The sequence below is a fragment of the Pristiophorus japonicus genome, chromosome 10 (assembly GCF_044704955.1).
Source record: "Pristiophorus japonicus isolate sPriJap1 chromosome 10, sPriJap1.hap1, whole genome shotgun sequence".
NCBI classification, from domain to species: domain Eukaryota; kingdom Metazoa; phylum Chordata; class Chondrichthyes; family Pristiophoridae; genus Pristiophorus; species Pristiophorus japonicus.
In genome coordinates, this window is record NC_091986.1 from 10,718,183 (window position 1) to 10,745,397 (window position 27,215).

Genomic DNA, 27,215 nt, shown 5'->3' on the forward strand with positions numbered 1-27,215 from the left:
ATCCTGGGGGCTGACTTCATCCTAGGCCACAGGATCCTGTTGGATTTAAGAAACCACTGTCTTTGGGGGTCAGTCTGTACGGGACAAGAGAGTGAGGTGATGGTTATCCCGGTAAAACAGGGAAAAGGGATGGTGTGCACCATGAAACAAAAGGAGGGTTACGACCTGAATCACTGGTCAGTAACACCCCTGTAGAATACCAAGAGTATGTGAGGAAAAACCTTGCAGCTTTTGCCACTCACAAACACGACTGGAAGATTAAATGGGGTCGAGGTTAGTATAGATGGGGACCCCATGACCCGACCACAGAAACAGTACAACTTCCCCAGGGAGGCGGAGGCAGACATGGAAACAGCCTTGGGTTCACTGGTTAAACAGCGGGTATTGAGACCATGTGAACTCTCCATTGTGGCCGGTTAAGAAACCGGACAACTCCTGGAGAGCCATGGTGGACTATCGAGTACTCAACCGTAACATCCCCGCCTGTGCACCCACTGTTGCTGCTGTCGCCGACCTCATTGGACGTATCCCAGCCTCCGCGACCACCTTCACGGTGCTGGATATTTCCAACGGGTTCTGGTCCATATCTTTAAGAAGGGAAGATCAGTACAAGTTTGCTTTTACCTTTAAAGGACAGCAGTACACTTGGAACTGTCTCCCTCAGGGCTTCCACAACAGCTCCAGTATTTTCCATCAGTTTATGGCCAACTGTTTAAAGAGTTTCAGCAGACCCTAGCAATTAGTGCAGTATGTAGATGACCTGCTCCTGTTCACCGATGAGGGGGAGGAACATGGCCCACTGCTGGCTGAACTGCTGGAGCTGCTGAAAGAAGCAGGATTTAAAGTAAACCCCAAGAAGGCACAGATCGGCCTGAAGGAAGTAAAATTCCTGGGACTGGCTGTGTGCGCTGGGGAGTGAGCCATTGACCAAGCTAGAAGGGAAGCAGTACAGAAGTTACCAGCCCCCAACACACTAACAGGAGTAAGATCTTTTCTAGGGCTAACCGAGTACTGCAGAGATTTCATTGATGATTATGCAGCCACCGCAGTCCCTCTGCTCCGACTCCTACACAAGGAAGTGGAGTGGGAATGGGATGAAGGTTGAGAAGCAGCATTTATCCAACTCAAGAAAGACCTGCAGACCATGCCAGCTCTCGGGGCCATCGATGGGGGTAAAGAGATTTTCCAGGACGTAGCAGCCAGTGGGGACAGCCTGAGCGCAGTACTGCTCCAAGAGCGGCACGGCCGGCTGAGACCAGTGGTCTCCTCCTCCAGGATACTCACGGACGTGGAGAAGGGATACTCCAACTGTGAGAGCACCTCCGAGCCACTCACTGGGCTGTGAAAAGATCACTGATCTTCACAGGGGGTTCCCCTATCACACTCCTTACCCACCATACGCCCACCCAAATGCTCCTTGACGGGAGAATTAAGGACGGGACAGTGAGCAGTGCCAGCATTGCTCGCTGGACCCTGCTCCTCTCCCAAATGGAACTAAGGATAAAGGGTCTCTGCGAGCCAAGACTCGCAGCCAACATGATTTATCCAGGGACAGCCCATCGGTGTTCCATAGAAGGTGTATGGGAAATTAACATAGGCTTTCGGGCTGGGTTACACCCCACAGGCCGAGAGATCTATGTGGACGGTTCAAGCGCGGTATCTGCAGGTGAACGACTCACAGGCTGCAGAGTTTATGACCCCGAGGCAGGCATTGCCCTGGCGATTAAACTCCCCAGTACTATGAGCGCCCAGCACGCTGAATTGTCAGTGATGGTGTATGTAGTCACACACCCCGAAGAATTCCCTACACCAAATACGATTTGCTCGGACAGTATGTTCACATGCAATTCGTGTACGGAGTACCTGGCTATCTGGTCCCGCCACGGATACACATCCGCAGACGGGAGACCTTTGGCAATTAAGCCCCGACTGGAAAAGATCAAGAAAGCCATAGGGGAGGAAGGGAATATCTACATACATAAAGTGAAGGCACATTCCACTACAGATCCCCGTAGCGAGGGAAACCAGCAGGTTGACATGTTGGCCAAGCAAGGTGCCTGCACGGGCAAGCTCTGGGATCCGTACAACCCAGGACCCATCGCAGCAGTCAGGGGCAGGATGAGAACGGCAGGGGAGGCAGGGATAGCTTTGCCCCCAGACCTAAAAACAGTTCAGACCCAAGACCCCGTCCTCAAAACTGTCCTGAACACGCTAGCCAAAGGGGAAAGTGTAGACGGCCCGTACGGCACCGCAGCAATTTCCATTAAAGAACACATGCTGTTCAGGGGGGAACAATGGGCAGTACTGCAACAACACCGGAGAGAATTCCTCCAGCTGGCCCACGAGGGTCCAGGAGCAGGACACCCCGGACCTGAGACCACTTGGCAACGAGTGGAACAGGCAGGGTGGTGGCCAGGACTCAGGGAAGACGTCCGTGAGTTCTGTGCTAGCTGTCTGGTGTGCGCAGACAACAACCCCGACCCCCAGAAAAGAAAGGTGTCTATGGGACATATCAGGAGGGTAGAGGGACCCTGGCAATCAATCCAGATCGATTACATCGGGCCCCTACCTGCTACCCAGGGAGGTTAAAAGTACTGCCTAGTATTCGTGGATATATTCACGAAATGGCTGGAAGCCTTCCCATGCCGAACAACCACTACCCTGGGAACAGCTAGGATCCTGTCAGAGAAGTGTTCTCGCGATGGGGACTACCACAATACGTGAAGTCCGACCAAGGGATTCACTTCACTGGGCAGGTGATACAGAAGACCCTTAAGGTGCTTAGCATCAAAGAAAAATGGCATGTCGCCCACAACCCGCAGTCATCCAGGCCTGTGGAGCGTTTAAACTGCACCATCAAAGAAAGGCTGTGCAAAGAGACAGGGGACTCACCCAAAGGGTGGGTAGAGGTCTACCACTGGTCCTCATGGGGATCCGGGCCAGCCAGTCAAGGAGCACGGGGTACTCCCCGGACGAGCTCATGACCGGCAGAGCCATGTGAACCCCCACCCATGTGTTAGCCCCGGTACTCACGGAAGGTCAGCTTAGGGAAGCAAACCGGGACAGCTTTGTCAGGAATCTGTTTGAACACCTTAAGCAGATTCACTGACAGGCTGCTAACAACATGGGAAAATAGCATCGGAGCAATCGACTGCTGCTAGAACCCCACAAACACCATGAGTGGGAGATAGGGGACCAGGTTATGGTGAGGAACTACGCTCGAGTAGGGGTCTTTGAGGCACTGTACATGGGACCATACCACATTGTCAACAAGGCAAGCCCCATGTTCTATGCCATAAAACTGCCCCGCCAAACAAAGTGTTTCCACATAAAACAGTGCAAACTTTTCAACCCAGGAACAGCAGCTAAACGTAAGGGACAGCAGAAAACTGTAAACCGTGCTAAAGACAGGGACCCCCAGCCAACAGCCCCCGACTGTGGAAATCCCACAGGGGATGTGGCAGACCCACAGACTGTACCTAGAGGGGTGGTGGACTGTGTTACTGGAGGAGCTGTCCCCCCAATCATTTGGGACTCAGACGCTACCCCAGCAGCCGGAGCCTTAAAAAGGACTCCCCACACACCACGGCCAAAGACACTGTGGTCACCTTAGCTCCAATTTAAATGGTTCAGCCCCGGGAAAGGGACCAGCCGCAAAAGGGCACCTAAGGTCAGAGACCAGCCCGCGAGCAGAGTCACCCAGCCGGTAGCCTCGGGCAACAAGGGAGTACCCCGTGCTCTTTGACTAGCTGGCCCGGATCCCCATGAAAACCAGTGGTAGGACCTCTACCCACCCCTTGGGTGAGTCCCCTATCTCTTTGCGCAGCCTTTCTTTGATGGTGTGGTTTAAGCACTCCAGAAGAGATAGCGGTGGACCAGCCACCAATTGGGAGTCCCCAGTCCGTAGCCCTCGACCAGGAGAGCCCCCAGGGGAAGAAAGGAACCATGCAGCCACCCCAGAGGAGCGGTGTACTGTAGCACCGGAGGGGATAGTGTGGGACTCGAACCCACATCCGGTCAGGGTACTTAGGGTTTGACGGTGCAGGCCGATCTATCACCTACCTCGCTGGACACCCAGCGGGAGAGGAAGAAAGAGAGAAGTCAGGAATTAACCTAGCCACCCAGAGACGGGTGGCAGATGTACATGTATAGCGATGTGAATTTAAGAATGTTCAGTGAATAATTTAGAGTAGTGTAAGATTATCTGTGTAATGATAAGTATATATGTATTAGTTAACTGGGGTAAGGAAAAGAATCCACCTGTGCAGCTGTTAAAAGAGGCACAGGCCAGATAATACCCGGGAGTAAGAAGAATCTACCGGTATGGCTATTAAGGAAGTACCGGTGAGATAACAAGCAGAAAGACTGTGAGATAAAAGTAAGCAGCAGAAATCAGTCTACAAGGAACTGAATAAGACAGCTAGTCAATTAAGGACTATGAGCTCAACTTGGAACTCGGTCACCGATGTCAAGCCAGAGAACTTTCTCAGGGCTAGACAATCTGTTTTATGAGCCCCGACAGGAAAGAGAGCAGCATGAGAAGGATCCTGTTCCTGCTCTCCCTGATAGGGATGAGCAGCGGCGGCCGAGGAGACGTGGAAGAATCCCTCATTTACGGGTGTTCAGGAGGGAGAGCACCGATCGTAACCGCTGGGGGTGGCCCCCGAGACGTGGAAGAACTCACCGTTTATGCCCATGAGGGAAGATGGCCAGGGTGGCTGGGATCTAATTCTACCCGCTACTCCAGCCAGGAAGGTTTTACCTATGGGGAGGCCTCACTTCCATTCCCCCGGATGGGGATCAACGCTGCCCGAGTCAATGTTACAGAGGGAAAGCGTGTGTGTTTGATTTGCAAAGGGAACATTCTCCTGGGAACTTGGTGGTGACTCAGAAAACTCAGCAAGGACACATGGGACCAGGAATCGGACTGGGAAATACTCGGTGATGATACGTACCGCACTGTTATGTATTGTCCAGGTACACTAAATGTATAAGTACAATGGTGCACCGCAGAGGGTGCTGTGGTGGGAGATCTGAAAGTACCTGCAAGACAGAGTATAAAAGGCTGCCCAGCACACCTGGAGTTACACAATTAAGGACTAAGGTCACAGCAGTTATATCAACACCAGACCGTGTGGAGTCAGTGATTTGTGTGCTACATACACCACATTGGCAACGAGGACGCGGACAAACTCCACGCAACCATGGTTACTCTGGACTTGCTAAAGAATTTTATCATGGGCAATGATTGGGCGGCCTTTACAGAAAGGCTCGAGTACTACTTCACAGCAAACGACCTGACGGGGAGCACGGAGGCACTGAGAGAGAAGCGTAAGGCGATATTGTTTTCCAGTTGTGGCGATGAGGTTTACTGTCTCATCAGGGATTTGCTGGCGCCCGCGAGCGCCAGGGACAAGTCATATGAGGAGCTGATCACATTCATTCGTGACCAGTTGAAACCAAAGGAGAGCATCCTCACGGCCAGATACAAATTCTACCATCACTGCAGACCTGAGGGCCAGGATGTCACCAAATATGCTGCGTACCTCAGGAGACTTGCGGCGCCGTGTGATTTTGGTGCACACCTTGACGAGGCGTTGCGGGACGTTTTTGTTATGGGGATTGGCCATGAGGGCCTCCTTCACAAGCTGCTAGCCACGGAACCCACAGTCACCCTGACAAAAGCCATCACCATCAGCCGGGCAGATATGACCTCGACTTGCAGCACCAAGCAAATGATCCACACAGTCTCGAACCCGGCAGGCACTGTCCACAGGATAGCGCCCACCATGGGCAAAACTGCAGAACGTGGCTCTGCCCAGGGCAGAGAGCACAGACCTCGGGATCCTGGAACTCAGAGTCCGCTGAGGAGGGCCAATCAAGCAGCACCATGCTTGCGTTGTGGAGGAAGCCATGGGGCTCACTGGTGCAGGTTTGCGGAGAATACGTGCAATACCTGCCACCTGAAAGGCCACCTTCAGCGTATGTGTAAAAGAAATCTGACTCACCATGTGGCTGAGGAGATGGGGAATGAGGGGGATGATCCACTGTTCAGCGAGGAGCAGGCAGAAGAAGATGAGGTGTTGGGACTGTATACGTGTACTGACGATTCGCCCCCAGTGATAATGGAAGTAAAAATTGACGGAGTCCTAGTGAGTATGGCAGTGGATACGGGATCGGGTCCGTCATTGATGAGTCAGAGAACTTTCGATAAACTGTGGGTCAACCCAGCTGCACGACTCAAGCTGGTCCCAGTCACGGCAAAGCTGCGTACCGACACCAAGGAACTGATACCTGTTCTTGGCAGAGCGGATGTGCAGGTATCTCACGGGGGCGAGATGCACGGTTTACCTTTGTGGGTCATTGCAGGCGATGGGCCGACGCTTCTCGGCAGAAAATGGATGGGAAAGGTCCATGGGAGCTGGGAAGACTTAATTCCTCCACAGACCGCTGTCCTCCGGGTTCCCAAAGAGCAGCGCCGACCGAGCTGGAGCTGCAGCCTAAATCCACACACAGGCGACAACAGCCCAGAACTCCTGACCTCAAGCAATCCTGCAGCCTCAGCCTCCACAGACGAGCAGACCCTGGAAGAGCAAGTTTGCAGGTGCAGGCCGATTGCTGGGGTGCGGGCCGGCGGGGCGCTGCGGGCGATGAGCGGGAGGTCCATCGAGGGCCGGCGGATCCAGGGGACATATGCAGAGGAAAAGTCGGGCGGCAGTAGCGGCTGCGATGGTAGCGGCCACGTCGGTCGCAGGAGGGGCGGCAAGTGCGGAGACAACGGTGGGAGTGGAGGCTGCGGCGGCGGCTGGCGTGACTCGGGAGAACGCGAGCCAGAGCGGTGAATGCCGCAGCAAGTATGGAGCGACTCACAGGGACTGTGACTGATCGAGTCCAGGGAGCCACTTCTGCCAAGATGGGTTGCTCTGGGCCGTTTTTTTCCCTTCCTTTCTTCCTTGTCCCTTCTGTTCTTTCTTCGCCAGCGAGCTCAAGATGGTGGTGAGCCTCGTGGCAACGGAGCTCTGCAGACAAAGGCCATTAAAATGGCAGCGCCCAAGGGTAGCCTCGAGGGAACTACAAGATGGCGTCTTAAAAGGGAAATGCATCTGGGAGTCTTAAAGGAGCCTTACACCATTGGCGGTCCCCACAAAACGACTTTTGTAAGACGAGAGCGAGTTTAAATGAGCTATGTGAATGTAGGATGACGGATTTATGATAAGAATTAATATTTTAATGCTGAATGGTTACTGTGTTTAAAATAATGGATATGAATTACGAATTATGATAAGAGTTAATATTTCAATGCTGAATGGTCACTGTGTTTAAAATTATGGATATGAATTATGAAAAGAGTTAATACCACGAGGTTCAAGTAAAAGGGATATGGATCCGTGACTAACATTACCAATAGGCTAATACGATTTTCGATTTAGGGGATTCATGCAATGGTTCAGCGGCTGCTAAGGCGACTACTTCATGAGAACAGAGGCAACGCACCAGTTGTGATACCCTGTCTCAGCACAGCCCATTACCTCGGGCAAAAAGGGGCTGTGTACAGACACCGTATCTCACCCAGAGGAGCTGGAATTAAATAACTGTTCAGTGTACCTGCAACCTTTTGACTGTACCCCATATTAAATGTATCATACAAATGTACTGTCTATGTATACCTGCTTTCTGTTGGAGGTTATGCTCGTGTACCTTATCACCCATGTAAGGACTGCAAATACCACATGCTTGCACAGAGTCCTCCACATGGGGGAGAAGAGGGAAGTGGATGGTCATGAACTCACACTCACAAATCAACCAGGACGAACAAGGCCGAGGTCACCGGCAATGGCTTTTGGAACTGCGGGGGGAGTGAGATGTTATGTATTGTCCAGGAACATTAAATGTATAAGTACAATGGTGCGCCACAGAGGGCGCCGTGGTGGGAGACCTGAAAGTACCTGCAAGACAGAGTATAAAAGGCTGCCCACCACACCTGAGAGGCACTCTGGAGTTACACAATAAAGGACTGAGGTCACAGCAGTTACTATAACACCAGACCGTGTGGAGTCAGTGATTTGTGTGCTACATACACCACATGCACCATCATGGGGACACGGGGAGGAGTAAAATTGTGTTGGGACAAATGGTGGGAATCCAAACAAGGAATTTATGTTCGCATGTGGGGATCAGAGAGTATTTGTCCCGCAGGGATATCGATCGCCTTCGCCAGGCAATGGCAAGATGAAGGGGAAGGGATGGGTTGGGATTCTCGCCTACATGGGTGCATGGTCCCACACTCCCCATTCCCAATTAATGCCACCGAACTAAGAGCACACATTAAGAAACCCCTATCCACAACCCCGCCAATACGCACAGGCATAGAAAGGTGTCATTCAACCACCAAGGGACCTGGGAACAGAATTGTATTAGTACCGACCGAAAAGGTGTTATATCAGGGGGTACATTATGCAGTAGCTTCAGTAATATTAAACCTTACCGAGGTACATCTGCCTGCATGGTGTCCGAAGGAAACAGAGCTGTTATACCAGGCCCTACTTACAGACATGTTCAAGACATTTTATGAGTTAGACTTTGGAAATGTAGATAAAGCAGACCTATACACCCTAAATGCTCGGGACACCATGGGCTCAGGGAGATCTAGAAGGGGAATCATAAACGATGTTTTCACTACCTACAATACAACATCCTCTGTAATAAATAGCCTAGATGACATAGAACTGCAAACACAGATAAACGGTTTAAAGACCCAACTGAGGAAAATCCTGAAACAGGAGAACACCGTAGTAGGATCTGAACTACACGAGGACCAGGCTATGACTGTCCATTTAAAAGAAATAGTGGCTGAGCTGGAAAAACGTGCACAGACAGTGAATGCACTTATACGGGAGGATAGAAACGCTTCTGACCAGGCTGCACAGAATGAGGTGTGCGTATTGTACGGGGCATGGTTGTTAGGCAAGGGCCGTAACAACCTGGAGAATTTAAAACAAGGTTCAGTCCCCTCTTGGATCAGGAACAAGCACCTCGCAGCCCTCCACCTGTACAACAATTCACTAAGCCCGTGCCAGCTCCGCCTAGCCTCTGAAGCCTACCCTGTCCCAGTACACTATTATGGGAATAGTATTAAGGATGCCGGTCATGGGTGGGACAACCCGACCCGCACCGGTATACCGGATGGAGAACAGTGGAGTTATTCAGGGAGGTGCACCCATTCATTTCGCAGCGGTCCCACCCTATGTCATAAAATGGGAGCCCACTGTAACGGGTACTGACCTCTCCGGGAGCCAGAGCCGGGGTGCACACGTGATATTGTGTCCCCAGTACTTGAGTGTCCATTCAAAGGCACAGTGTGGGTTTAAAGCTGCTGGCGCACAGCCTATTAACTGCACCATGGAGGTGATGGCACAAGCCCATGTTCCTCCACAGGTAGCGTACATAGGGGGTGGGACTATTGTGTCACCACCAGTGCACCCCACTACCAACATGGACACTTCTGGTGTCCGGTAAGTGACAGCAGTTTTTGCTTCAAACCTGAGGCATCAGTTCAAGTGGCCCAGGAACAGATTGTCCCCATTCCTGAACCCGCCACTGTCCACCTCACTGTGAAGGAAAACATTACAAACCTGCAGGATTATGTTGTACATATTGGCTATGCAATTCCCCCTCTACCCGAACATCTTACCACTCTGCTGTAATTATCTCACAAAAACAATTCTATACTCTGGAACAGAAAATAATTGAGATAGGGAAAAAGATTCTCAAGATCACCATTCCGTCTTGGTGGGACCTTTTCAGAAATATAAAGGTCCCAGCCTGGATCAGAATCGCTTCCCACACTTTAGTTATTTGTCAACTCGCGTTTATACTTTACTTATGGTGTCTCACTTGCTGAGTGAAACGCAGAGGCCATCAGGTCAGGCACCAAAGGGTGCTATATGCTCCTTGGCCGAACTTGGGAATCGCGAAGGGAGGGGTGACACCATGCTACCATGTTTAATTTGTGTTTGATTTTTTTTTACCTGCTGTAAACTGCAACATCGCGAGTGTTGTAAGAGTGTTACTTAAATGTTTTGACTATGTACATTTATTTTACTGAACTTAAAACGTGTTTGACTATGGACCTTTATGCTATTTGAGAATGTGTTACTATGGTTTTTATTTTACTTTACTTAAAGTTGTGTTTGACTGTATACCGTTACTTTACTATGAAAATCCTACCCCCTCTATGCGATAACCAAATTGCAATGACTGTATTCTCCTGTAAATTGAATTTGCATTTCAACGGGGGATGCGGGGTAATGTTTAGCTAGTATAAATGCAGGGAAGGTTGACTCTCGGGAGCAGGAATTTTGCTTACCTTGATTGTCACTCAAGGGTGTCGAGTGTCAACAGGGGGAAAGAAGGAACGCAAAATTCACAAGAAACCCCCCCACCCCCAGTGTTTGGACTCATTCGAAAGGAAATTTAATTTGGGACTATTTACCGAAAGGTTTGGAACTCTAAATTGCATATGGAAGAAACTACGAACTTTAATAGAATTTTGGATTTTAAAAGACAAACTCAAGGCTGTGGACAGACCTATAAAACTAGCAAGAGACAGTCTAATTAAGTAAAGCTACCTGGGTGTGAGGACTGAGTTAACCTGTCTGGAAGAATGAGTATTCAAAAATCCTTCCCCCACAAGAGACATTAACATCACAAAATCACCCAGAGGTAGCTACCCATCAACATGGGTCTGGGCAACCATTTCAGCATATACATCACAAAGAGGCCCAATCCAGCCTGTATGCGAAAGACTAAGCACAAAAGGCCATTGCAATTACCAAACTAATATTTCCATCAGGAAACAGTTTTCGAACATCAACTCACCCAAAACATATCAACTTTTAATGAGCCCGACAAATATTACAAAGAAGAACCAAGCCCGCCAAAATTATACAAAGGATTTTGAACAGATTTGGCGGCAAGATTAGAACACTGAAATCGTATAACTGACCCTTGTTTTCAACAGAGGTTAGGTGGTTGCTCAGATGCCATACTACACCAGGTGCTACACTGCGAGTATGTCATCACGACAAGGAGAGAAACCAACGTGACAATTGTAAACTAACTTCTCCAGCCTCGAAATCCTGAAGTCCTGAAGGAAGGAAGAACATCACCATTGCAGCAGCAACCGACCACAGTCAATGTGGTATCAAGGGAAAAACAACTACAAACTACCGTTATCTATCAAAAGGGTTGGTAAGCATAGTCCCTGCTTGCCCTGGAGTCTAACCTAGCTAGAATTAGGTATTGGGAGGTGGGAGGCATAATTTACTGTGACCCCCTTTGAATGTGTCGTGTATGGTACTTTATTAGAGTGATTTGTGATTATAAGTTTGACCTTGTACCTTTCCTTGTATTGTTCTTTATTAGAGTGATTGTAAGTTTGGCCTTGTATTTTCTTACTATAGTAGTAAACCTGTATTACCTTGACTGTAATAAAAACAAAGTTCTTTGCATCAAACCAGTGTACTTTGCACTTTTGTCACACCTCCAAATAAATCCACAGTACAGAACCCAAGGGAGTGGGAACGATTCGAACCGCTCAAGTTGGTCAGAAGGGAACCTGACCCCCTCATATAGACCACATCCCCCTTACAGTGGCTGGTGTGTAACGGCCACCACACGTTAAAAAAATCCACGCACAGGCATCTTCCACCCTTCAGGATGTAGTTTGGGTTCTTCATTTGAAACACCTGTGAACTCATCCTTTTTTTGTGGCGTGTAGACACGTCATCCTCATTTCGAAGGACTGCCTATGATGATGATGATGTGGGGAGAAGGTTGTGGTGATCGAAAATTGTCCAATCAATGTTGAGTCCGGAAGGCTTAATCGAAAGGTGAGGTGCTGTTCCTTGAGCTTCCGTCAAGCTTCATGAGAACAGTGTAGGAGGCCGAGGACAGAGAGATCAGAGTGGAAATGGGTCGGAGAATTAAAATGACAAGCGTCCAGAAGCTCAGGTCACATGTGCAGACTGAATGGAGGCGTTTCTCAAAGCGATCACCAATGTGCGTTTGGTCTCCTCAATGTAGAAGCGATTGCATCGTTAGCAGTGAATTCAGTACGCCAAATTGAAAGATGTGCAAGTAAATTGCTGTTTAATCTGGAAGGGAGTGTTTGGGGCCCTGGACGGTGGGAAGGGCCCAGATCAGCCATCATGTTATTGAATGTCGGAGCAGGCTCGAGGGGCCAAATGGCCTACTCCTGCTCCTATGTTCTTGTGTAAGGGAAGAGGTAAAAGGGCATCTTCACCCATTTGTCGCCCGCTGACATTCGAGGGATCTTCTTCATGAATATCCCGCTGAAAGTACCGTCCGGTACCTCGGTGGCCATCGGCGGCACTTTGGGCGGCACTTGGGCGGGCGGGGGCCTTGACCAAATTCGGCCCTAAAGTGTTATTTTAAATCTTTGTCAGCAGTCCACAGCTTATCAGATACATTAATCTTGTAGTAGCAGATTTGCTGCAGTTTTTCCTAAAATAGCCGAGGCTTCTAATTAATAACATTTGGACTAAATTGACTTCGATAGATAGAATATCAAGGACTGTGATTTTTATGATAAGCCGCTGGTTGAACTCGAGATCCTTTCATGCTTTCATGGTTTCTGAAAATCTCATCCATATATTACGCAGATTGATTTTTAACGCTTGAAAATTTCCCAGCTCTATTATTAAGCAGAATCGATCATTGTTGATGAAGTGCAGATGTTTAGTTAGGGATGTGGTCACTAGCTGAATTTCAGAAAAAAGTAGCTTATCCATTTGATGTCCATATGTCCGTCCGTCTGTCCGTCTGTCTCTCCATCTGTCTCTCTGTCTGTCTGTCCGTCTGTCTGTCCGTCTGTCTGTCCATCTGTCTGGCCGTCCGTCTCTCCATCTGTCTGTCCGTCTGTCTCTCCATCTGTCTGTCCGTCTGCCTGTCCGTCTGCCTGTCCGTCTGTCTGTCCATCTGTCTGGCCGTTCGTCTCTCCATCTGTCTGTCCGTCTGTCTGGCCGTCCGTCTCTCCATCTGTCTGTCCGTCTGTCTGTCCGTCTGTCTCTCCGTCTGTCTGTCCGTTTGGCTGAACGTTTGTCTGTCCATCCGTCTGTCTGTCCATATGTCTGTCCGTCCCTCCGTCTGTCTGTCTGTCTGTCTGTCCGTCTGTCTGTCCGTCCCTCCATCTGTCTGTCCGTCTGGCTGAACGTCTGTCTGTCCATCCGTCTGTCTGTCCATATGTCTGTCTGTCCATCTGTCTGTCCGTCTGTCTGTCCGTCCCTCCCTCTGGCTGTCCGTCCGTCTGTCGTCTGTCTGTCCATCCATCTGTCCGTCCCTCCGTCTGTCTGTCCGTCTCTCCGTCCTTCCGTCCGTCTCTCCGTCTGTCTGTCCGTCCGTCTCTCTGTCCGTATGTCCATCCATCTCTCCGTCCGTCCATCCATCTCTCCATCTGTCCGTCTCTCCGTCCGTCCATCCGTCTCTCCGTCTGTCCGTCTCTCTGTCCGTCCGTCTCTCCGTCTTTCACTTCATCTGTCTGTCCATCCGTCCATCTCTCCGTCCATCCGTCTGTCTCTCCGTCCATCTCTCTAGCTGTCCGTCTGTCTCTCCGTCCATCTGTCTGTTAGTCCGTCACTCCGTCCGTCTGTCCATCTCTCCGTCCGGCCCTCTGTCTGTCCGTCCGTCTGTTCGTCCATCTCTCCGTCCGTCCATCCCTCTCTCCGTCCGTCTGTCCGTCCGTCCGTCCTTCTCTCTGTCCGTCCGTCCGTCTGTCTCTCTGTCCATCCGTCGCTCTGTCCGCCTGTCCGTCCGTCTCTCCGTCCGTCCGTCTGTCTCTCCGTTCGTCCGTCCGTCTGCCTCTCTGTCTGTCTGTCTGTCCGTCTCTCTGTCTGTCTGTCCCTCTGTCTGTCCATCTGTCTGTCCTTCTGGCTGTCCGTCTGTCCGTCCATCCCTCCGTCTGGCTGTCCGTCCGTCTGTCCGTCCGGCCGTCTGTCCGTCCGTCTGTCCATCCATCTGTCTGTCCCTCCGTCTGTCTGTTCGTCTCTCCGTCCTTCCGTCTGTCTCTCCATCTGTCTGTCCGTCCATCTGTCCATCCATCTCTCCGTCCGTCCATCCGCCTCTCCGTCCGCCCATCTCTCCGTCCATCCATCCGGCTCTCCGTCCGTCCGTCTCTCTGTCCGTCCGTCTCTCCGTCCGTCACTCCATCTGTCTGTCCGTCCGTCCATCTCTCCGTCCATCCGTCTCTCCGTCCGTCCATCTCTCCGTCCGTCCATCCGTCTCTCCGTCCGTCCATCTCTCCGTCCATCCATCCGTCTCTCCGTCCGTCCGTCTCTCTGTCCGTCCGTCTCTCCGTCCGTCACTCCATCTGTCTGTCCGTCCGTCCATATCTCCGTCCATCCGTCTCTCCGTCCGTCCATCTCTCCGTCCGTCCATCCGTCTCTCCGTCCGTCCGTCTCTCCGTCCGTCTGTCCGTCCGTCCGTCCGTCCGTCTCTCCGTCCATCTCTCCATCTGTCCATCTGTCTCTCCGTCCGTCTGTCTGTCCATCCGTCGCTCCGTCCGTCCGTCCGTCTCTCCGTCCGGCTCTCTGTCTGTCCGTCCGTCTGTTCGTCCGTCTCTCCGTCTGTCTATGCGTCTCTCCGTCCGTCTGTCCATCTCTCCGTCCATCTGTCCGTCCGTCCATCCGTCTCTCCGTCCGTCTGTCCGTCCGTCCGTCCATCTTTCTGTCCGTCCATCCGTCCGGCTCTCTGTCCATCCATCCGTCCGTCCGTCTCTCCGTCTGTCTGTCCGTCCATCTGTCTCTCTGTCCGTCCGTCCGTCCGTCTCTCTGTCCGTCCATCCGTCCGTCTCTCCGTCTGTCTGTCTGCCGGCCCACCCGTCCGTCTCTCCGTCTGTCTGTCCGTCCATCTGTCCGTCTGTCCATCTGTCTCTCCATCCTTCTGTCTGTCTGTCAGTCTGTCTGCCTGTCAGTCTGTCTGTCTGTCAGGCTGGAATCCTACCAGCCCTGCGAGTGTGGGTTTTAAGGCGGACCTGCTGTCAGAATGGCCCTGATTGACAGCAAGGCGGAAGTTTGCTCTGAACCCGCCTCCTTGTGAATTTCAAAAGTGCCGGGCCATGCTAAGGGCTCAGTATCACCTTCCTTGCTTTTGTGGTATATATCAATGACTTCGACTTGAATGTAGGGGGTTTGATTAAAAAGTTTGCAGATGATACTAAAGTCGGATGTGTGGTTGATAATGAAGAAGAAAGCTGCGGACTGCAGGAAGATATCAATGAACAGGTCAGGTGGGCAGAACAATGGCAAATGGATTTCAATCCAGAGAAATGTGAGGTAATGAATTTGGGGAGGGCTAACAAGGAAAGGGAAAACACATTAAATGGTAGGACACTGAGAAGTGTAGAGGAACAAAGGGACCTTGGAGTGCAGGTCCACAGATCCCTGAAGGTAGCAGGCCAGGTAGATAAGGTAGTTAATAAGGCATATGGAATGCTTGCCTTTATTAGCCAAGGCATAGAATACAAGAGCAGGGAGGTTATCTTTGAACTGTATAAAACACTAGTTAGGCCACAGCAAGAGTACTGCATGCAGTTCTGGTCACCACATTATAGGAAAGACGTGATTGCACTAGAGAGGGTGCAGAGGAGATTTACACTGATGTTGCCTGGACTGGAGAATTTTAGCTATGAGGAAAGATTAGATAGGCTGGAGTTGTTTTCTTTGGAACAGAGGAGGCTGAGGGGAGACCTTATTGAGGTGTATAAAATAATATGGGGCCTAGATAGAATTGATACGAAGGACATCTTTCCCCGAGCAGAGGGGTCAAAAACTAGGAGGCATAGATTTAAATAATTGGTAGGAGGTTTAGAGGGGAGTTGAGGGGAAATATTGTCACCCCTAGGGTAGTGGGGGTCTGGAACTCACTGCCTAAAAGAGTGCTGGAGGCAGAAACCCTCACCTAAAAAGTACTTGGAGATGCACTTGATGTGCCGTAACCTACAAAGCTATGGACCAAGAGCTGGAAAGTGGTTCTGCCCTTAGTGGTTTCAAATCACCCCACTTACAACCGTTCTCGACCCTGGGAATTATAGTAGTGAACAGAATACTCAGTTATAATCAGATCTTTCGGTCTCAACCATCACAATGCTTTTATTCAAGTTAGAGCACACATCTGCACCCAGTAAAACACACTCTGGTGTGTAAAACAAACACAGTACAACACACAACACTGGCCCATCTGAACAGGCCCCTATCGCAAAGTAACCACGACAACAGACTGTGCGAACGCTTATGATCCGCGCTGAACCTCCCCACTAAACCCCTAAGGCTTGGTTGGGACACGCAACACCCCTTCACACTACGCGGTGGTCTAAAGGAGGTGTGGGCTGGGATAATGCTCACCAGTTACCCCTTTGGCTTACTCGCTGCTTCTCCCGATGAGGCGTATCTTCTGGTTCTGTATCAATCTGTGGTTTCCAAGTCTCAGTTTCAAGGTCAGCTTCCCAGTCGAAATAGCGAGGCTCTCTTTCCTCATAGATGATGGTTTCTTCTCTCCTTCCCAGACGGAATGCTCGGTCCTTGAATGCCATGAACGACGCAAACAGGCGTAGAAGAGGAAAGAGAGAGCGATGGCAGCAAACTGCCGTCTCTTACACCTGAAAATTGCTTGGTGAATCCTCACGCCAAAAACCAGTCCTTTGCCTGACGCAGCCCAACTAAAGAACACTGAATCACAACTCCAGCCTGTGCCTTTGTTACTGGGCTCTTCCTGGGGATAAAAGCTCCAACGAGTCTGGGTGGCCGATAGCTTCCTTTGTCCTGATGTTCCTGCGCTCCGGGGCTATCTCATTCCAGGGTGATGGCTTGAGCACTGACCAGTTTAGCTGATCTCTCACTGATGGGTTCCCATTACATGACAAAAGGGTCCTCCATCAGCCATTTACCTGCGATGAGTTTCCTGCTTTCAGCCATTGACCCATCCCAGAATATCCCTGCCCGCCTGATGTGTATTCCTGTGGAACATTCCTGGGCCTGTCCCAGTCATGCTGTCAGCTCTTCTGCAGTAAATGAAATATGGAAAAGCAACGTCCAAAACTTAAAGTCCAAAATCCTGAAGTCTGCGTCAATGTTTACGCCGATGCTTACAAGCTGGACAGTGGGATTAGGCTGGATAGCGCTTTGTCGGCTGGCACAGACACAATGGGCTGAAATGGCCTCCTTCTCTGCTGTAACTTCTATGATTCTAAGCAGCAGGTCAGGCAATTGCGATACTTAGCAAGCTGTTTAAAGCTATTTCAGCAACATTGCACCACCTCCAAATGATTTTTCCCAGTTTGTAACGAGCTTCACAACCTTGGGGAAGACGCCAAGTAAGTGTACTCGATTCTTAGCAACAATGCATAGGTTTCAATAGGTGACTGCTGCAGAAGTAGTATAAAAGTTACCCTTTCACAGCTGTTCACTTTCCAATCTCAGAAGCTGAATCCTTCAGGATTTGGAAGAAACTTTTCAGCTTCATGCAGTTTGGAGGTGTTTGTAGTTCACTGTATATTCACTGTCACCTTCTTGGAAGAAGATATCTGATATTGACAGACTGCTTCTGTCAGCTCAACGGCAGCTGGCATATCTGAAATCAGAATGGGCACAATTTATGCTCTCTCATTGTGGACCTCAGAGTCTGATGAGGCATAGCATCAGGAGCACGAGCAGCATCAACAACAGGAATGGCAAACTTCTCCTGAACCACCTCATGTTGCACAGGACAGAGGGCATCAGCGCAGGGATACACCGTGTCGGAGGCGATACCCTCAGCACACGGTCTACAGGCAGTGGATGAGAACATAAGAGCATAAGAAATAGGAGCAGGAATAGGCCACCTGGCCCCTCGAGCCTGCTCCGCCATTCAAAAAGATCATGGCTGATCTGATCATGGACTCAGCTCCACTTCCCTGCCCGCTCCCCTTAACCCTTTACTCCCTTATCGCTCAAAAATCTGTCTATCTCCTCCTTAAATATATTCAATGACCTCCACAGCTCTCTGGGGCAGAGAATTCCACAGATTTACAACCCTCTGTAAGAAGAAATTCCTCCTCATCTCAGTTTTAAATGGGCGGCCCCTTATTCTAAGACCATGTCCGCTAGTTTTAGTTTCCCCTATAAGTAGAAATATCATAAGAATATAAGAAATAGGAGCAAGAGTAGGCCATGTGGTCCTTCGAGATTGCTCCGCCATTTAATACGATCGTGGCTTATCCAATCATGGACTCAGGTCCACTTCCCTGCCCACCCCCCATAACTCCATATTCCCCTCCTCAATATGACGGAGCAGCAATGCCGAAGGAGACTCAGGCTATCGTGACAGGTGCTCACTGACCTTTGTGAATTGCTGGAGGAAGACCGGCAGGCCAGAGGAAAGGGTGGACACCTCTTACCAGTGGCTGTCAAAGTCACTCTTGCCCTCAATGTCTTTGCCTCAGACTCCTTCCAGGTAACTGCAGCAGACATTAGCGGGATTGTGCAGTCGGCCGCCCGCAGATGCAGCACACAGGTCATCGATGTCCTCTTTTGAACAGTCAGCCAACTATACATATTTTACCGCAGATGAAGCCGGTGTTACTGAGCGGGTGCTGGGCTTTGCCGCTCTGGCTGGCTTCCCATGGGTGCAGGGCACCATCGAGTGCACACACGTGGTCTTCAGGGCACCCCATCACCAACCCAATAAGTTTTGTGAGTCGCAAGGGTTTCCACTCCCTCAATGCTCAGCTGGTGTGAAACCACAGGAAGATAATCATTTAAGGGTGAGCCAAGTTCCCTGGCAGCTGCCATGATTCATATGTCCTGCGCCAGTCTATCCTTCCTCAGCTTTTCGCTCTGCCAAAATGTCTTTCAGGCTGGCTTCTTGATGACAAGGGCCACCTCCTCAACACCTGGCTGATGTCACCTTTGAGGAAGCCCACAAACCAGGCTGACGGGCGATATAATCAACCCACATCTCAAACAGAAGTATAATTGAACAAACCTTTGGTTTGCTGAAAATCCGGTTCAGATGCCTGGACCAATCTGCATGCGTCCTTCAGTACGCACCAGCCAGGGTCTGTAAAATAATCGTGGTCTGCTGAGTCCGGCACAACATTGCACAGCAGCAAGGACTGGCGATCGTTGAGGACAATGGAACAGAATCCCATCGGCAGAGGAGGAGGGGGAGAAGGAGGAGGGGGAGGTGGAGGAGGAAGAGGAGCAAGAGGGGGAGGAGGAGGATGAGGAGGGGGAGGAGGAGGAGAAGGAGGAGGAGAAGGAGGAGCAGGAGGAACAGGGGGAGGAGGGGGAGGGAGAGGAGGGAGAGGGGGAGGAGGAGGAGCAGGAGGAGGAGGGGTATGAGGGGAGGAGGGAGAAGGGGATGAGGTGGGGGAGGAGGAACAGGAGGAGGAGGGGGAGGAGGGGGAAGGGGAGGAGGAGGAGGAGAGGAGGATGAGAATGAGGATGAGGATGAGGGTGAGGAGGAGGAGGGGAGGAGGAGGAGGAGTAAGAGGAGCAGGAGGAACAGGGGGAGGAGGGGGAGGGCAAGGAGGGGGAGGGGGAGGAAGAGCAGGAGGAGGAGCAGGAGGAGGAGGGGTAGGAGGGGGAAGGGGAGGAGGAGGAGGAGGAGGAGGGCGACCATGATGTTGGGAGCTTCAGTGGGGCCACAAGGGCCTACATTTATATTGATCTCCCTCCTACAAAGCACGTCTATAAGTCTCTGGTGTCTCTCCTCCATAGAAGCACATCTATTTAGAAGTGAAACCATGTTGTCATTATCATAGTCGGTCCCTCGAAATCGAGGAAGACATGCTTCCACTCTAAAAGTGAGTTCTCAGGTGACTGAATAGTCCAATACGGGAATTACAGTCTCTGTCACAGGTGGGACAGACAGTGGTTGAGGGAAAGGGTGGGTGGGGAGTCTGGTTTGCCGCACGCTCCTTCCGCTGCCTGCGCTTGCTTTCTGCATGCTCTCGGCGACGAGACTCGAGGTGCTCAGCGCCCTCCCGGATGTTCTTCCTCCACTTAGGGCGCTCTTTGGCCAGGGACTCCCAGGTGTCGGTGGGGATGTCCTTGAAACGTTTCCTCTGCCCACCTGTGGCACGCTTGCCGTGTAGGAGTTCCGAGTAGAGCGCTTGCTTTGGGAGTCTTGTGTCGGGCATGCAAACAATGTGGCCCACCCAACGGAGCTGGTCGAGTGTAACCAGTGCATCAATGCTGGGGATGTTGGCCTACTAGAGAACATTAATGTTGGTGCATCTGTCCTCCCAGGGGATTTGCAGGATCTTGCGGAGGAATCGTTGGTTGTATTTCTCATCATACTGGTGATGTGATTCCTCCATGTAATTTGCCATCCTATCTACAGAGGAAACTATAGTTGTCATTGAGTGTGCCATGGTGGTGCTCATGTTGGAGAAAGACTCCACCATTCTCTGCACATTCGCAGTCACCATGGCGATACCAAGTTGCCTCCTTTTGTGCTGTTACTTGATGTCCTTGCAAATGATGAGGCTGAGTATGGATGGTAGAAAGTAAGATGGGGACCTGATGATGTCAATGGAAAGAGCCGGATGGATTAAGGTCCAAGGGATCTTGGGGTGAGTAACATTGTGCAGGAGTATGGTTGTCAATGCACAGTGGTGCTGATGTGATGACAGGCACAGCAGCATCAAGGTAAGTGTAGCTTTATACTCACTTTTCCAGAGCTTCGAAGATAATTGAGCATTTTGCAGCATTAGCCCCAGGAGCGAGGCACTACTGACGTCTCCGTTGTATCTCTGGCTATCCGTAGCCCCGCTGCCTTTGTCTGCTGGGAAGGCCTCTTCCTGCCGTTTGCAGGGAGAGAACCTCCCTCTGTCCTCTCACTCCCTCCACAAGATGATGGAGGGACTCGTTGCAAAAGCGAGGGGCTGATCTCTGCCTTTCTGATGACATGGTGCAGACCTGCACTCACTCACACCAGGTTAGCGTCTGGAAACTCAACCGACAGCAAATGGGGCCATGGCCCCATTAAATACACCGGCAAGAATCGCGCCATCCGGTAACGTTGCCAGACCCTTTCCTTATAACTGGAGCGGGAAGCATGCATGGGCGGGCCTAACAAGGCCTATTCTGGGAAGATAGCATTTTTCTGCCGGGATCGCGCAGGAGCGGGTTAGCCCCCCGCCGCTGACATCTCCCACCTTCACCCCGCTCATGTCGGGGAAATCGTGGCTCTCTGTGTCTGTCTATATCTAACCATATGTACGTTCATCTACATGTATACATTCACAGAAAAAAATACAAGTAAGTTTGAAATTTTGTAGGATATTGAAATAATGACTACAATGGGCACAGAACAAACCAATTGTGGGACTGATTTGCTGCGCGAAATGAAGAATTTGTATTATAATAGGTGTTAATGTTATGTGAATTCTATTAAACTGAATTAAACATCAATAATAAAACATATCAAACCATCCTATATAAATTTGTATGTTATAATTACTGTTATTGTTACACAACTAATTTTCTTTAAAATTAACATTGCAGTTTTTGCATATTGTATATTCTGTACCTCATTGGCATAAATTACTTATTGGCAAATTATAAAAAAATATTTTTTGCTGCGTGTCAGGATTATTTTTAAACACTGCACACATCCTGTGTAACAAATATCATTTTAAAAGGCATTTTCAATAGCTTCATTAAAATGCTAATCGAAGATGTAAAAGAAGGATTTTAGTTACATGACTGACTATTAATATATCTACATTTTTATAGTCAGTTCGATTAAATATTTGAATGCTCACTGAGCTCCCATAATGTAATTCCATAATTCGGGAGCATGATATTTAATGGAACTGAGAATTAAAGGAAAGATAAATGCTTTAATTATCCTTTACTACTACACTGAGGGAAATCTCAAACACGTTTAAAGGTGTGGTGCACCCACAGAATATTGCTCACGTTGCTGCACTAATCTCAGATTTACTCTTGTAAGAATAAAAGCGTTTATTAATGACTAAAATTGATTCTGTGTATGTATAAATGTTAAAGGTGTACGTTATACGGAAAGGCCTGTTTGAGTTGAAACAAAATGAAAGCACACAGTTTGCCAGCATGGGCTGAGTTTTGAAAGTAACAAAATGGAAGCCCAGAGGGTTTTGTGCATTGGAAAGCCATTTAAACTAATCAAGAGATGGCTGAGCCAGGCCAGACAGCCACATGTGTGAGGAGAGCCAATAAGGAACTGCCCTGGAACCAAGGTCCAATCGTGAGGCGTTTTGAGGAACAATGGCTTTGAGAAGTATGAAGAACTCAGGCAAAGACCTTTCTCTTCCTCTTCTCTCTGCCGGACACACAGCATAAAAACCTCCTGTTGAAGACCAACCAAAACAGCAAGCTGTGTGTTCAAACGAACCAGCCAAAGGGAAGTAACGTATATCGCTTGTTATTATAACCTCCTTGTAACACAGGGGTCAAGTTCCGGGCCGCGCCTAGAATGGCGCAGCCCTGACATGGACGCCCATTTTTCGTGCCTAAAAGTGCGACACAAATGTACCTCATAATTTTCCGGCTTCCTGCAGGTCCCTTGGAGCTCGGCGTGGCGCGCAGACAGCAGTGGGGTGTGGAGCCACAGAGTCGCACCGATTCTGCAAGTCCAGGGGGGTGGGGCTAAGTCAAATGAGAGAACATCATGCCGGCAGCCCTGCGCATGCGTGTTGGAGCGCGCGCGCATGCAGTAGCCCATAAACATTGGCACTCAGCCATTTTTAAAGGACCTTAAAGAAAAGTGCTGATTTGTCTCGTGGACCTCTGGAAAGGCTTAGGATTGAATTTTGATGATGTTTTGGTGTTTGAAGGAGTGCTTTTAGCAGCAATGTTGAAGAAATCACCTGCTGAAATCAGTGAGTGCTACTTTTCACTGTTAAACTTCCAGAACAGGTGTTGCATAGGTGCATGCAAAATAAGGACTGTGTTTTGAAAAATAACAGTGTCAATTCAATACAGCAATAGAACAATGTCCACCAAGAACAAAGAATTTCTTTCATGAGGACGTGGAGATATTAGTCAACGTCATTGAGCAGAGATGGCAGGAGCTAGATACCAGCAACAGAGGTCGCATAAAAGTGCCACCAAAAGAAATAAAGAAACGGTGGAACCAAGTTGCAGAAGATTACTGCGCAGTGGTGCATACCATGAGATCTGGAAGCCAGTGTAAACAGAAATGGCACGACCTTGGTCAAGTAGTTAATGTAAGTAATATTTTCATTTTTTAATGTAATCGTAATTGTAACGTGACTTTGTGTATGCCCCACCCTGCAGAAAGACGCACTCTGTAAACAGTTATATTTTACTCTTTGCAGAAGAAATTGGCCCACAATAAATGGGAAGCAACTCGAACAGGAGGAGGCACGCCCAATCTGTATCCACTGACACCCTTGGAACAGAGGGTAGCTGCTATGATGAGTCGTACATGGAGAAAAGCAATTAGTACAGCACAAGCTGGGCCCGCACGTGAGGAAGAAGGTAAGTCCTGAAAATGCATCATGGCCCTTTAAATCAACCTGCTGACTGGCCTGCTATATGTGAGAGTACTCATGCCACCCATCATGCCCCTTCCTCTGCTGCTAAACAATTGACTGTTCTGATGTATTTTGCAGAACATGATGATAATGATGATGTGCCAACTCTGAGGATCCTGAAGATACAGAACAAGAACCAGTACAACCAGATGCGGACGATCCAGACTGGATGATGGCAGCGATGACTGAAATGTCTGCAGGGGAGAGCTTCCAAATTAAAGGGGCATCAGAGTTTCAACCCCTTGCATAGGTTCTGGTTCCACCTTCCATGGTTTTTGATTCCGACGTTGCGGGTCCCAGTGGTGCTGCTGATATCATGGAGCAGTTTACACCCATTCACCCACCATCCCAGCCCACGGCTCGCACTCGAGTGCTGCCGTCTGGAACACAGAGCGTCCCACCGTCCCTGCCCGCGCCTCCCAGTGTAGTGGTGCCATTTGGAACACCGTGCGTTCCACCGTCCCAGCCCGCGCCTCCCTGTGTAGTGGTGCCGCGAGGCAGACCCAGGCAGAGGAGAAGGAGATTGGAGACACGCTCTCCTGAGATGCAGCATGCAACAGATGCGGCTCAGGTTGTGGCATTGGGTATGGAGACCAATGAGCTTATCCGATCACTCGTGGGCAGTGACAGGGCAGTGGGTGAAGAGGTGACGGTCCTGACGGGAAAAATACCAGTAATGACACGGGAACTTAGGGAGGGAATGTCCGAGGGAGTGCAAGCCATGGCACAGGCCCTCATGGAAATAGCTGCTGCAATAAGGGCACACAGCCCGGCCAATCAAATGACAGCCCCATGAAGAAGTGAACATTCACTGAGATGTGGATGAGAGATGGTTGCAGCCTTTCTTTGCTGCTTTTGTTCTTGTTCTTGATGTAGCTGTAGTAGCGTTTTTCAAATTGAAATTGTTTTGTAAGTTTTGTAACTTTTCAACTGATAAGTGATCTCAGGGTTTTTAAGTGATCTTATAGTGTAAATGCTCTCACATTTTGTATCTTATTTAATTTTGCACCTAAAAAGTTGGTATGTCCTTACTCTACAGTATAAATGCATACGAGGCCCATACATAGAAACATTGAAACATAGAAAATAGGTGCAGGAGTAGGCCATTCGGCCCTTCGAGCCTGCACCGCCATTCAACAAGATCATGGCTGATCACCCACTCCAGCACCCCTCCCCCCCCATGCCCCCTCCACACCCCCCGATCCCCCCAGCCGCAAGGACCACATCCAACTCCCTCCCGAACACATCCAATGAACTGGCATCAACAACTCTCCATGACAGGGAACCCCACAGGTCAACAACTCCCCAAGTGAAGAAGTCTCCCCAATCCCAGCCCCAAACAGCCCACCCCCCATCCCAAGAGCGTGCCACCACCACCCCCCCAGCCCCGGCTCCAGACCCACCCAACACCGGGAACACTCCCCCCGCACCCAACCCGCCCTGTCCCATCAGAATCCTTCCCAAATGCCGAACACCCCCGGATGTCGAGCCCCGAGCTCCGGCCATCCCGGAGCAACGCCCCCGCGACACCAACCACATCACATCCATCAACCGCCATCTGCGCAGTCAACCCGTCCACCCCACTCCGAACACTCCCCGCACCGAGGCACAGAGCCCTCAGGCCCGCCCCTCCAACACACTTTGCCCACCCCCAGACCTCCACTGCAATGTGGCCCCTCCTGTCCCCCTCCCTGGGTTTCTACGACCCCCACCTCCACCACTCTCCCCTCCATCCCCCGCCCCCGTCTCCCCTCAACTTCCCTCTGCCTCCCCGCACAGGCTCCCATCTTGGGGGCGGTAACCTTCTGGGGCCGGGAATTTTAGCCCCCAGCGTGGAAGTCCTGCTTCCGCTGCAGAATTGGCCTTACCCCCCCTCAATGGAAGCGGAGTGCAATTTCCCACAATCCACTTCCTTTGGGGGCAGTTACCGGGGCACGACTGGATGCTCCTGTGACAGTGGGAACTGGTGCTCTCCACTCTGTGTCCTGTGACAGTAGGAACTGGTGCTCACCACTCTCTGTCCTGTGAGAGTGGGAACTGGTGCTCTCCACTCTCTGTCCTGTGACAATGGGAACTGGTGCTCTCCACTCTCTGTCCTGTGACAGTGGGAACTGGTGCTCTCCACTCTCTCTCCTGTGACAGTTTGAACTGGTGCTCTCCACTCTCTGTCCTGTGACAGTTTGAACTGGTGCTCTCCACTCTCTGTCCTGTGACAGTGGGAACTGGTGCTCTCCACTCTCTGTCCTGTGACAGTGGGAACTGGTGCTCTCCACTCTCCCATCTTGTGACAGTGGGAACTGGTGCTCTCCACTCTCTGTCCTGTGACAGTGGGAACTGGTGCTCACCACTCTCCCATCCTGTGACAGTTTGAACTGGGGCTCTCCAATCTCCCGTCCTGTGACAGTGGGAACTGGTGCTCTCCACTCTCTGTCCTGTGACAGTGGGAACTGGTGCTCTCCACTCTCCCGTCCTATGACAGTTTAAACTGGTGCTCTCCACTCTCCCGTCCTGTGACAGTGGGAACTGGTGCTCTCCACTCTCTCTCCTGTGACAGTGGGAACTGGTGCTCTCCACTCTCTCTCCTGCGACAGTGGGAACTGGTGCTCTCCACTCTCTCTCCTGTGACAGTGGGAACTGGTGCTCTCCACTCTCTCTCCTACAACAGTTGGAACTGGTACTCTCCACTCTCTGTCCTGTGACAGTAAGAACTGGTGCTCTCCACTCTCTGTCCTGTGACATTTGGAACTGGTGCTCTCCACTCTCTGACGTGTGACAGTTTGAACTGGTGCTCTCCACTCTCCTCTCCTGTGACAGTTGAGAAGAGAGTGGAGAGAAGGTGACCAGTTACCTTTATTACCAAGATCTCAAGTGATGAAGGTGGGTGGAGCTTCGCCTTTTATACCTGAAAGTCCAGGTTAAGAGTGTCTCCCACAAGTTCCCCCCTGTGGTCAATGTTCTCAAGGTGTACAACTTAGGTCAATTAACACATCAGTTACAATGATAGTTGAATACATGACATCATCTCCCCCGCCGGCCCAAAGTCTTATTGGCATCACAGGTTAAGTCTCTCTGATGGTTTACGCTCCCTTGTAGAGCGCCTGAGTTGGGGCTCCGGTTGTTGGGCGCTGGCCTGAGTGTCTTCTGTTTGCGGTGCCTCAGGCCTGTCCGGACTGCTCACAGAACATAAGAACATAAGAATTAGGAACAGGAGTAGGCCATCTAGCCCCTCAAGCCTGCTCCGCCACTCAACAAGATCATGGCTGATCTGGCCGTGGATTCAGCTCCACTTACCCGGCCGCTCCCCATAACCCTTAATTCCCTTATTGGTTAAAAATCTATCTATCTGTGATTTGAATACATTCAATGAGCTAGCCTCAACTGCTTCCTTGGGCAGAGAATTCCACAGATTCACAACCCTCTGGGAGAAGAAATCCCTTCTGAACTCGATTTTAAATTGGCTCCCCCGTATTTTGAGGCTGAGCCCCCAAGTTCTACTCTCCCAGACCAGTGGAAACAACCTCTCTGCCTCTATCTTGTCTATCCCTTTCATGATTTTGCATGTTTCTATAAGAGCACCCCTCATCCTTCTGAACTCCAATGAGTAAAGACCCAGTCT